The 11,889-nt window shown below is 51.8% G+C and overlaps 1 long non-coding RNA gene across 2 annotated transcripts in view; it reads right to left on the bottom strand.

The window, feature by feature from the left end:
• Positions 1 to 2,191: 2,191 nt before the first annotated feature.
• LOC142483374 (uncharacterized) overlaps positions 2,192 to 11,889 on the bottom strand; it is a 44,323-nt gene continuing 34,625 nt past the window's right edge. For both annotated transcript variants that reach the window (XR_012797332.1, XR_012797331.1), the window contains 2 exons: positions 4,324 to 4,388; positions 2,192 to 2,374 (listed from right to left, as the gene is read on the bottom strand). This is a non-coding gene — a long non-coding RNA (uncharacterized LOC142483374). The remainder of the gene's footprint in view (positions 2,375 to 4,323; positions 4,389 to 11,889) is intronic.

Raw genomic sequence — 11,889 nt, 5'->3', positions numbered from 1 at the left:
GATTGAGATTTACATTGATTGAGATTTAGATTTACATTGATTGAGATTTAGATTTACATTGGTTGAGATTTAGATTTACATTGATTGAGATTTAGATTTACATTGGTTGAGATTTAGATTTACATTGGTTGAGATTTAGATTTACATTGGTTGAGATTTAGATTTACATTGGTTGAGATTTAGATTTACATTGATTGAGATTTAGATTTACATTGATTGAGATTTAGATTTACATTGATTGAGATTTAGATTTACATTGATTGAGATTTAGATTTACATTGGTTTAGATTTAGATTTACATTGGTTGAGATTTAGATTTACATTGATTGAGATTTAGATTTACATTGATTGAGATTTAGATTTACATTGATTGAGATTTAGATTTACATTGATTGAGATTTACATTGATTGAGATTGAGATTTACATTGAGATTTACATTGCTTTAGATTTAGATTTACATTGATTGAGATTGACATTGATTAAGATTTAGATTTACATTGATTGAGAATTAAATTGATTGAGATTTACATTGATTGAGATTGAGATTTACATTGATTGAGATTGGGATTGAGATTCAGATTTACATTGATTGAGATTTAGTTTACATTGATTGAGATTTACATTGATTGAGATTTAGATTTACATTGATTGAGATTTACATTGATTGAGATTGAGATTTACATTGATTGAGATTGAGATTTACATTACATAGTTATATAGTAGATGAGGTTGAAAAAAGACGTACGTCCATCAAGTTCAACCTATGCTAAATTTAGACAACAGATACTTTATTCTATATCTATACTTACTTATTGATCCAGAGGAAGGCAAACAAAAAACCCCATTAAGGGGAAAAATTAATTCCTTCCTGACTCCAAGAATTGGCAATCGGATTAATCCCTGGATCAACATCCTTCCCATGTATACTTATTTGGTATATCCCTGTATACCTTTCCCATCTAAAAAGATGTCCAACCTTTTTTTGAACAAATCTATTGTATCTGCCATCACAGTCTCCATGGGTAATAAATTCCACATTTTAACTGCCCTTACTGTAAAGAACCCTTTCCTTTGTTGCTGGTGAAATTTCCTTTCCTCCAACCTTAAGGGATGGCCCGAGTCCTTTGTACTGCCCGTGGGATGAATAGTTCTTTTGAAAGCTCCTTGTATTGTCCCTGAATATATTTGTATATAGTTATCATATCCCCTCTTAGACGCCTCTTTTCTAATGTAAATAAGTCTAATTTAGCTAGCCTCTCCTCATAAGTTAGAATGTCCATCCCCTTTATTAATTTAGTGGCTCTCTTGACAGTGGACAGGAAGGGGGGGGCAGTGGACAGGAAGGGGGGGGGGGGCAGTGGACAGGAGGGGGAGGGGACAGCGGACAGGAGGGGGAGGGGACAGCGGACAGGAGGGGGAGGGGACAGTGGACAGGAGGGGGGGGGACAGTGGACAGGAGGGGGGGGACAGTGGACAGGAGGGGGGGGGCAGTGGACAGGAGGGGGGGGACAGTGGACAGGAAGGGGGGGGGACAGTGGACAGGAAGGGGGGGGGACAGTGGACAGGAAGGGGGGGGGGCAGTGGACAGGAGGGGGGGGGACAGTGGCCAGGAGGGGGGGACAGTGGCCAGGAGGGGGGGACAGTCGACAGGAGGGGGGGACAGTCGACAGGAGGGGGGACAGTCGACAGGAGGGGGGGACAGTCGACAGGAGGGGGGGACAGTGGAAAGGAGGGGGGGGGGCAGTGGACAGGAGGTGGGGACAGTGGGCAGGAGGGGGGGCAGTGGACAGGAGGGGGGGTGGGTTGCTTAAAATTTCCGGGTCCCTCCTCTCCACTCCCCCTGTATGTTTCTCCGCTCCCCCCTCTCTTTACGCTCCTGACCACCCCCTGTAGCTCCGGTCCCCACCCTACAGTGCCTGACACACACACAGTGTCTCACACAGTGTAACACACACACACACACACACACACAGTGTCACACACACACACACACAGTGTCACACACACAAACACAAACACACACACACACAGTGTCACGCACACACACACCGTGTCACGCACACACACACCGTGTCACACAGTGTCTCACACTCAAACACACACACACACAGTGACACTGACACACAGTGACACACAGTGACACAGTGACACACAGTGACACACAGTGACACAGTGACACACAGTGACACACAGTGACACACAGTGACACACAGTGACACACAGTGACACACACACAGTGACACAGTGACACACAGTGACACACACACGTCACCTCTCGTTCCGGCCGCCGCCATCTTTGTTACTCCACGAGGGAGGAAGGGGGTCCTTCCGTGCGCCGCCATCTTAGGTGCCACGTGTCAGCTGCCTGTCCCCCTGCCGGGGAGGAGGGGGGGGAGGTGAGTGGAGCATCGGGGAGGGAGGGGGGAGGGAGGTGAGTGGAGCATCAGGGGGGGGGAGGTGATTGGAGCATTGGGGAGGGGGGGGGAAAGGTGAGTGGAGCATCGGGAGGGAGGGGGGGGTAAGGTGAGTGGAGCATTGGGGAGGGAGGGGGGGAAGGTGAGTGGAGCATTGGGGAGGGAGGGGGGGAGGTGAGTGGAGCATCGGGGGGGAGGTGAGTGGAGCATCGGGTGGGAGGCGAGTGGAGCATCGGGGAGGGGGGGTGAGTGGAGCATCGGGGAGGGAGGGGGGGGAAGGTGAGTGGAGCATCGGGGAGGGAGAGTGGAGCATCGGGGGGGGAGGGAGGGGGGAGGCGGGAGGTGAGTGGAGCATCGGGTATGGGGGGGCGAGATGAGTGGAGCTTCGGGGAGGGGTGGGCGAAGTGAGTGGAGCATCAGGGAGGGGGGGAGGTGAGTGGAGCATCGGTGAGGGGGGGGGTGAGTGGAGCATCGGGGATGGCGTGTGTGTGTGTGTGTGTGTGTGTGTGTGTGTGTGTGTGTGTGTGTGTGTGTGTGTGTGTGTGTGTGTGTGTGTGTGTGTGTGTGTGTGTGTGTGTGTGTGTGTGTGTGTGTTGGCCCGTCACTCCGCCTCAGGCCAATGAGAGGTGTGTGGGGGCGGGCGGGCCAAGGGAACAATCTCAATGGCCTGGCCCAAGGTCCAATGGGATTGCCGCTAGAGACACATACAGACACAGACACATAGGACACTTTCAGAAATATATAGTAAGATATATATAAATAAATATATATAAATCTAAATAAATAAATATATCTATATAAATAAATCTATATAAAAAAATATATATTTATATATTTTTTTTTTCCCACACATGTAGGATATTGCTTGAACTGCTGCTTTAAACTGAAAGGCGACCATTACGCAAACCCAGGGTAGCAGGGTCTTTGCTGATCGCTCACGTGAGAACTAATCGATCAGCAGCTTAGGTAATTAGCGGTTATTTAAAAAGTAATGAAATGCTGCATAAAATCTAAATATATATATATATTTTTGTTTTATAAAGTGCCGCCAGTAAGGCTGCTTGAGAAATTACATTGTAGTGACTAAAGTAATGCAGTTGTCCGGATCATACAGTGTACGTTACAAAGCAATAACTAAGCAATCCTCAAATAGTATTTGCATTTGACTGTGGAAATCCTTCTCCCTTGTTCAGAATATTTTGCCCCAAAAAGAAAGCAGGGGGGGGTGCAGTACATAGTATATAAATAGGAGCATATTTCCTTCTCCAGGAGAAACCCCCATGATCCGTAGTAATGCAATTAAGTTTTCATTAAAGAATTATTCAATGTTTTAATGGTGCAATCCCACATAGCCGTCCCAAAAAAAAAAAAATACATTTGTAAAAATGTCTAATGAATTGGCGTCCATAATATAATCTAAACGGCCCAGTAGCAAAGATGTCTTATTTATGTTCCTTTGGAATTTGAATACAAATTGCATTTCTTAGGCGTCTCTGAATTGGGTGGGGAGATGTTGGTAGGTCTTATTTACCCTTAGATCACCCCGACTTCAGAGTCAATAAAAGATAAGGGAGTTAGATGGGGCCCTGGCTGTGCAAAAGGAGTGTGCAGACACCCAGTGACATCACACAAAAGGAGCTGCCGGAGGAAATCAAACCCTTCAAGTCTCCGCTCAGCGTGTTTACAAACCAACTTAAAAACATGAATAGGTTTCAGATGTGTGAAAATGGCATCAATTACTCAGGTGGGAGTCATTAACCATTTCACTGCCATTAGTACACTGTGCCCCTAGGATGTACTGACCCTTTAACCATGTCACTGCCATTAGTACACTTTGCCCCTAGGAGGAACTGACCCCTTAACCATGTCACTGCCACTAGTACACTGCTGAATTGTCACATTTCATACCTCTCCATCAACTTTTACATAGACGGTGGGGAAGATTTTCACAAAGTACTGAAACATCATGGAAGCTGCAGTGAGAAAGGAAAAGTACAGTTACAACACAAGGAATGTCATTCGGGATGTGTGCACACACTGAAGTGATTCAGTGAGTAAAGGCACCGACTCGGAAAACAATGACACAGAATTTGTCAGCTGCTTGCGACCTTGGGCAACTCACCATCTCCAAAACATACATACATACATATACATACATATACATATATATATATACATATATATATATATATATATATATATATATACACATATACACACACATATATATATATATATATATATACATAAACACACACATATATACATAAACACACACACACACACACACACACACACACACACACACACACACACACACACATATATATATATGCAAATATAGCTGTATGCTCATCTGCATGTCTTAGGCAGGTCTGCAACCCCGCCTTTCCCCATTATCACCCAGCATACAGCACTTCCACTGCAGCAAGGGATTCTGGGAAATGACATGCAAATGAGCACACAGTGTCACTTTTTGCCTCAATAACCATTTTTAACATGGTTCCCTATAGGCTTAAGCTTGCTGCATGGTCACAGCTTTGAGCACAGCCAGGGTTAAGGTGCATACCCAGAAAACCACCCACAGACAGCTGTTTTGACCTTGATGGGTCTCATCAGTGTGGGGTTGATTTTACTGGGAATGCAAGAGAGGCTATGGGATAGGCTAAACCATAATACTGAGTTAAGTTAATTTACATTGAGATTTAGATTTACATTGAGATTTAGATTTACATTGAGATTTAGATTTACATTGATTGAGATTTAGATTTACATTGATTGAGATTTAGATTTAAATTGATTGAGATTTACATTGATTTACATTGATTGAGATTTAGATTTACATTGATTGAGATTTAGATTTACATTGATTGAGATTTAGATTTACATTTAGATTTACATTGATTTAGATTTACATTTAGATTTACATTGATTTAGATTTAGATTTACATTGATTTAGATTTAGATTTACATTGATTGAGATTTAGATTTACATTGATTGAGATTGAGATTTACATTGATTGAGATTGAGATTTACATTGATTAAGATTTAGATTTACATTGATTGAGATTTAGATTTAAATTGATTGAGATTTACATTGATTGAGATTTAGATTTACATTGATTGAGATTTAGATTCACATTTAGATTTACATTGATTGAGATTTAGATTTACATTGATTGTGATTTAGATTTACATTGATTGAGATTTAGATTCACATTTAGATTTACATTGATTGAGATTTAGATTTACATTGATTGAGATTTAGATTTACATTTAGATTTACATTAATTGAGATTTAGATTTACATTTAGATTTAAATTGATTGAGATTTAGATTTACATTTTGATTTACATTGATTGAGATTTAGATTTACATTGATTGAGATTTAGATTTACATTGATTGAGATTTAGATTTACATTGATTGAGATTTAGATTTACATTTAGATTTAAATTGATTGAGATTTAGATTTACATTGATAGAGATTTAGATTTACATTTAGATTTACATTGATTGAGATTTACATTGATTGAGATTTAGATTTACATTGATTGAAATTTAGATTTACATTTAGATTTACATTGATTGAGATTTAGATTTACACTAGCTGAGAGACCCGGCGTTGCCCGGGATGTAATTTTGGGGGGGGCGTACGACAGGGTTAGGCTTCCCCCCCCTTTACAGCTAGGTGGGTGACTGAGTTGACTGAGTGTGTGGGTGACTGTGTGGGTGACTGTGTGGGTGACACTTGACTGAGTGGGTGGGTGGGTTGGTGACTGAGTGGGTGACTTTGGGTCGGTGAGTGGGTGGGTGACTTTGGGTTGGTTTGACTTTGGGTCGGTGGGTGGGTGACTTTGGGTCGGTGGGTGTGTGACTTTGGGTCGGTGGGTGGGTGACTGTGTCGGTGGGTGTGTGACTTTGGGTCGGTGGGTGACTTTGGGTTGGTGGGTGGGTGACTTTGGGTCGGTTTGACTTTGGGTCGGTGGGTGGGTGACTTTGGGTCGGTGGGTGGGTGACTTTGGGTCGGTGGGTGGGTGACTTTGGGTCGGTGGGTGGGTGACTTTGGGTCGGTGACTTTGGGTCGGTTTGACTTTGGGTCGGTGGGTGGGTGACTTTGGGTCGGTGGGTGACTTTGGGTCGGTGGTTGGGTGGGTGAGTTGGGTCGGTGGGTGGGTGAGTTGGGTCGGGGGGTGGATGACTTTGGGTCGGTGGGTGGGTGGGTGACTTTGGGTCGGTGGGTGGGTGGGTGACTTTGGGTCGGTGGGTGGGTGGGTGACTTTGGGTCGGTGGGTGGGTGGGTGACTTTGGGTCGGTGGGTGGGTGGGTGACTCTGGGTCGGTGGGTGGGTGGGTGACTTTGGGTGGGTGGGTGACTTTGGGTCGGTGGGTGGGTCGGTGACTGGGTGGGTCAGTGACTGGGGTCGGTGACTGGGTAGGTGGGGTCAGTGAGTGGGTGGGTGGGGTCAGTGACTGGGTGGGTGGGTGAGTGGGAGACTGAACGGGTGGGTGAGTGGGAGACTGAACGGGTGGGTGAGTGGGAGACTGAACGGGTGGGTGAGTGGGAGACTGAACGGGTGGGTGAGTGGGAGACTGAACGGGTGGGTGAGTGGGAGACTGAACGGGTGGGTGAGTGGGAGACTGAACGGGTGGGTGAGTGGGAGACTGAACGGGTGGGTGAGTGGGAGACTGAACGGGTGGGTGAGTGGGAGACTGAACGGGTGGGTGAGTGGGAGACTGAACGGGTGGGTGAGTGGGAGACTGAACGGGTGGGTGAGTGGGAGACTGAACGGGTGGGTGAGTGGGAGACTGAACGGGTGGGTGAGTGGGAGACTGAACGGGTGGGTGAGTGGGAGACTGAACGGGTGGGTGAGTGGGAGACTGAACGGGTGGGTGAGTGGGAGACTGAACGGGTGGGTGAGTGGGAGACTGAACGGGTGGGTGAGTGGGAGACTGAACGGGTGGGTGAGTGGGAGACTGAACGGGTGGGTGAGTGGGAGACTGAACGGGTGGGTGAGTGGGAGACTGAACGGGTGGGTGAGTGGGAAACTGAACGGGTGAGTGAGAAACTGAACGGGTGAGTGGGAAACTGAACGGGTGGGTGGGAAACTGAATGGGTGGGTGAGTGGGAAACTGAATGGGTGGGTGAGTGGGAAACTGAATGGGTGGGTGGGTGGGAAACTGAATGGGTGGGTGGGTGGGAAACTGAATGGGTGGGTGGGTGGGAGGGTGGGAGACTGACTGGGTGGGAGACTGACTGGGTGGGAGACTGACTGGGTGGGAGACTGACTGGGTGGGTGAGTGGGAGACTGACTGGGTGGGAGACTGACTGGGTGGGAGACTGACTGGGTGGGAGACTGACTGGGTGGGAGACTGACTGGGTGGGAGACTGACTGGGTGGGAGACTGACTGGGTGGGAGACTGACTGGGTGGGAGACTGACTGGGTGGGTGAGTGGGAGACTGAATGGGTGGGTGAGTGTGAGACTGAATGGGTGGGTGAGTGGGAGACTGAATGGGTGGGTGAGTGTGAGACTGAATGGGTGGGTGAGTGGGAGACTGAATGGGTGGGTGAGTGGGAGACTGACGGGGTGGGTGAGTGGGAGACTGACTGGGTGGGTGAGTGTGAGACTGAATGGGTGGGTGAGTGGGAGACTGACTGGGTGGGTGAGTGGGAGACTGACTGGGTGGGTGAGTGGGAGACTGACTGGGTGGGTGAGTGGGAGACTGACTGGGTGGGTGAGTGGGAGACTGACTGGGTGGGTGAGTGGGTGACTGACTGGGTGGGTGAGTGGGTGACTGACTGGGTGGGTGAGTGGGTGACTGACTGGGTGGGTGAGTGGGTGACTGACTGGGTGGGTGAGTGGGTGACTGACTGGGTGGGTGAGTGGGTGACTGACTGGGTGGGTGAGTGGGTGACTGACTGGGTGGGTGAGTGGGTGACTGACTGGGTGGGTGAGTGGGTGACTGACTGACTGAATGGGTGGGTGACTGACTGGGTGGGTGACTGAGTGACTGGGTGGGTGACTGAGTGACTGGGTGGGTGACTGAGTGACTGGGTGGGTGACTGAGTGACTGGGTGGGTGACTGAGTGACTGGGTGGGTGACTGAGTGACTGGGTGGGTGACTGAGTGACTGGGTGGGTGACTGAGTGACTGGGTGGGTGACTGAGTGACTGGGTGGGTGACTGAGTGACTGGGTGGGTGACTGAGTGACTGGGTGGGTGACTGAGTGACTGGGTGGGTGACTGAGTGACTGGGTGGGTGACTGAGTGACTGGGTGGGTGACTGAGTGACTGGGTGGGTGACTGAGTGACTGGGTGGGTGACTGAGTGACTGGGTGGGTGACTGAGTTGACTGAGTTGACTGAGTGGGTGGGTGAGTGGGTGGGTGAGTTGACTGAGTGGGTGGGTGACTGGGTGAAAGTGACTGGGTGGGTGTGTGGGTGACTGGGTGGGTGACTGGGTTGACTGACTGACTGGGTGGTTGACTGACTGACTTTGGTTGACTGACTGACTGGGTTGACTGACTGGGTGACTGGGTGGGTGGGTGACTTGGGTTGACTGGATGGGTGGGTGGGTGACTGGCTGGGTGGGTGCTTGACTGGGTGGGTGACTGGGTGGGTGGGTGTGTGACTTTGGGTCGGTGGGTGTGTGACTTTGGGTCGGTGGGTGGGTGACTTTGGGTCGGTGGGTGGGTGGGTGACTTTGGGTCGGTTTGACTTTGGGTCGGTGGGTGGGTGACTTTGGGTCGGTGGGTGGGTGGGTGACTTTGGGTCGGTGGGTGGGTGACTTTGGGTCGGTGGGTGGGTGACTTTGGGTCGGTGGGTGGGTGACTTTGGGTCGGTGGGTGGGTGACTTTGGGTCGGTGGGTGGGTGACTTTGGGTCGGTTTGACTTTGGGTCGGGGGGTTGATGACTTTGGGTCGGTGGGTGGGTGACTTTGGGTCGGTGGGTGGGTGACTTTGGGTCGGTGGGTGGGTGGGTGGGTGACTCTGGGCTTGACTTTGGGTGGGTGGGTGACTTTGGGTCGGTGGGTGGGTCGGTGACTGGGTGGGTCAATGACTGGGGTCGGTGACTGGGTGGGTCAGTGAGTGGGTAGGTGGGGTTGGTGACTGGGTGGGTGGGGTCGGTGAGTGGGTGGGTGGGGTCAGTGACTGGGTGGGTGGTTTTGGGTGAGACTGGGTGGGTGAGTGTGAGACTGAATGGGTGGGTGAGTGTGAGACTGAATGGGTGGGTGAGTGTGAGACTGAATGGGTTAGTGAGTGGGTGACTGACTGGGTGGTGAGTGGGTGACTGACTGGGTGGGTGAGTGGGTGACTGACTGGGTGACTGACTGGGTGACTGACTGGGTGACTGACTGGGTGACTGACTGGGTGGGTGAGTGGGTGACTGACTGGGTGGGTGAGTGGGTGACTGACTGGGTGGGTGGGTGAGTGGGTGACTGACTGGGTGGGTGGGTGAGTGGGTGACTGACTGGGTGGGTGAGTGGGTGACTGACTGGGTGGGTGAGTGGGTGACTGACTGACTGACTGACTGACTGGGTGGGTGGGTGGGTGGGTGACTGGGTAGGTGACTGAGTGACTGGGTGGGTGACTGAGTGACTGGGTGGGTGACTGGGTGGGTGACTGAGTGACTGGGTGGGTGACTGAGTGACTGGGTGGTTGACTGAGTGACTGGGTGGTTGACTGAGTGACTGGGTGGTTGAGTGGGTGGGTGAGTGGGTGGGTGAGTGGGTGGGTGGGTGAGTGGGTGACTGGGTGGGTGGTTGACTGACTGGGTGGGTGGGTGACTGGGTGGGTGACTTGACTTGACTGGGTGGGTGACCTTGGGTGACTGGGTGGGTGACTGGGTGGGTGGGTGACTGGGTGGGTGGGTGAGTGGGTGACTGACTGGGTGGGTGAGTGGGTGACTGACTGGGTGGGTGGGTGACTGACTGGGTGAGTGGGTGACTGACTGGGTGAGAGGGTGACTGACTGAATGGGTGGGTGACTGACTGGGTGACTGAGTGACTGGGTGGGTGACTGAGTGACTGGGTGGGTGACTTAGTGACTGGGTGGGTGACTGAGTGACTGGGTGGGTGACTGAGTGACTGGGTGGGTGACTGAGTGACTGGGTGGGTGACTGAGTGAGTGGGTGGGTGACTGAGTGGGTGGGTGACTGGGTGAAAGTGACTGGGTGGGTGGGTGACTGGGTGGGTGACTGGGTTGACTGACTGACTTGGGTTTTGACTGACTGACTGGGTGGGTGGTTGACTGACTGACTGGGTCTTGACTGACTGACTGGGTGGGTGGGTGGTTGACTGACTGGGTGGGTGGGTGGTTGACTGGGTGGGTGGGTGGGTGGGTGGTTGACTGACTTGACTGGGTGGGTGACTGGGTGGTTGGGTGGGTGACTGGGTGGGTGGGTGACTGGGTGGGTTGGTGGGTTACTGGGTGGGTGGGTGGGTGGGTGGGTGGTTGACTTATGACTGGGTGGGTAGGTGGGTGGGTGGATGACTGTGTGGGTGGGTGGGTGACTGGGTGGGTGGGTTGACTGGGTTTTGACTGACTGGGTGACTGGGTGGGTGACTGGGTGGGTGGGTGACTGGGTGGGTTGGTGGGTTACTGGGTGGGTGGGTGGTTGACTTATGACTGGGTGGGTGGGTGACTGGGTGGGTGTGTGGGTGACTTGACTGAGTGAGTGGGTGGGTGACTAAGTGAGTGGGTGGGTTACTGAGTGGGTGGGTGGGTGACTGAGTGAGTGGGTGGGTGACTGAGTGAGTGGGTGACTGAGTGAGTGGGTGGGTGACTGGGTGGGTGGGTGACTGAGTGGGTGGGTGACTGAGTGGGTGGGTGGGTGACTGGGTGAAAGTGACTGGGTGGGTGTGTGGGTGACTGGGTGACAGTGCGTGGGTGGGAGACGGTGGGTGACTTACCTTGACCCCGTGGCATCTGGCTGGGGCAGGAGGTGAGTTCGGGAAGCTGGGGGGGGGCAAGAGTGGCAGGAGACCCGCGCCGCGCTTCCCCTCCATCCGGGAGCCGGCGCACATGATGGGGAGTCTCGTGCCGCGCTTCCCCTCCGTCCGGGAGCCGACGCACGTGAGGGGGAGTCCCGCGCCGCGCTTCCCCTCTCCGGTAGCGGCGCACGTGAGGGGGAGTCCCGCGCCGCGCTTCCCCTCTCCGGTAGCAGCGCACGTGAGGGGGAGTCCCGCGCCGCGCTTCCCCTCCGTCCGGGAGCAGGCGCACGTGAGGGGGAGTCCCGCGCCGCGCTTCCCCTCTCCGGTAGCGGCGCACGTGAAGGGGAGAGCAGGAGGCCCGGCCCGCGCTTCCCCTCTCCGGTAGCGGCGCACGTGAGGGGGAGAGCAGGAGGCCCGGGCCGCGCCGCGAGGGGGGAGGAGCCTGGAGTTTGCTGCTGAGCAGGAGGGCCGCGGCGCACAGTGAGGGTGATGGTGCGGCTGGGGATGTTGCGGAGCGTGGGGATTTGGGTGAGGTGAGGGGC

Source organism: Ascaphus truei, unplaced genomic scaffold, assembly GCF_040206685.1.
Source record: "Ascaphus truei isolate aAscTru1 unplaced genomic scaffold, aAscTru1.hap1 HAP1_SCAFFOLD_324, whole genome shotgun sequence".
NCBI lineage: Eukaryota > Metazoa > Chordata > Amphibia > Anura > Ascaphidae > Ascaphus > Ascaphus truei.
This window is presented reverse-complemented; position numbering and strand designations above follow the sequence as displayed.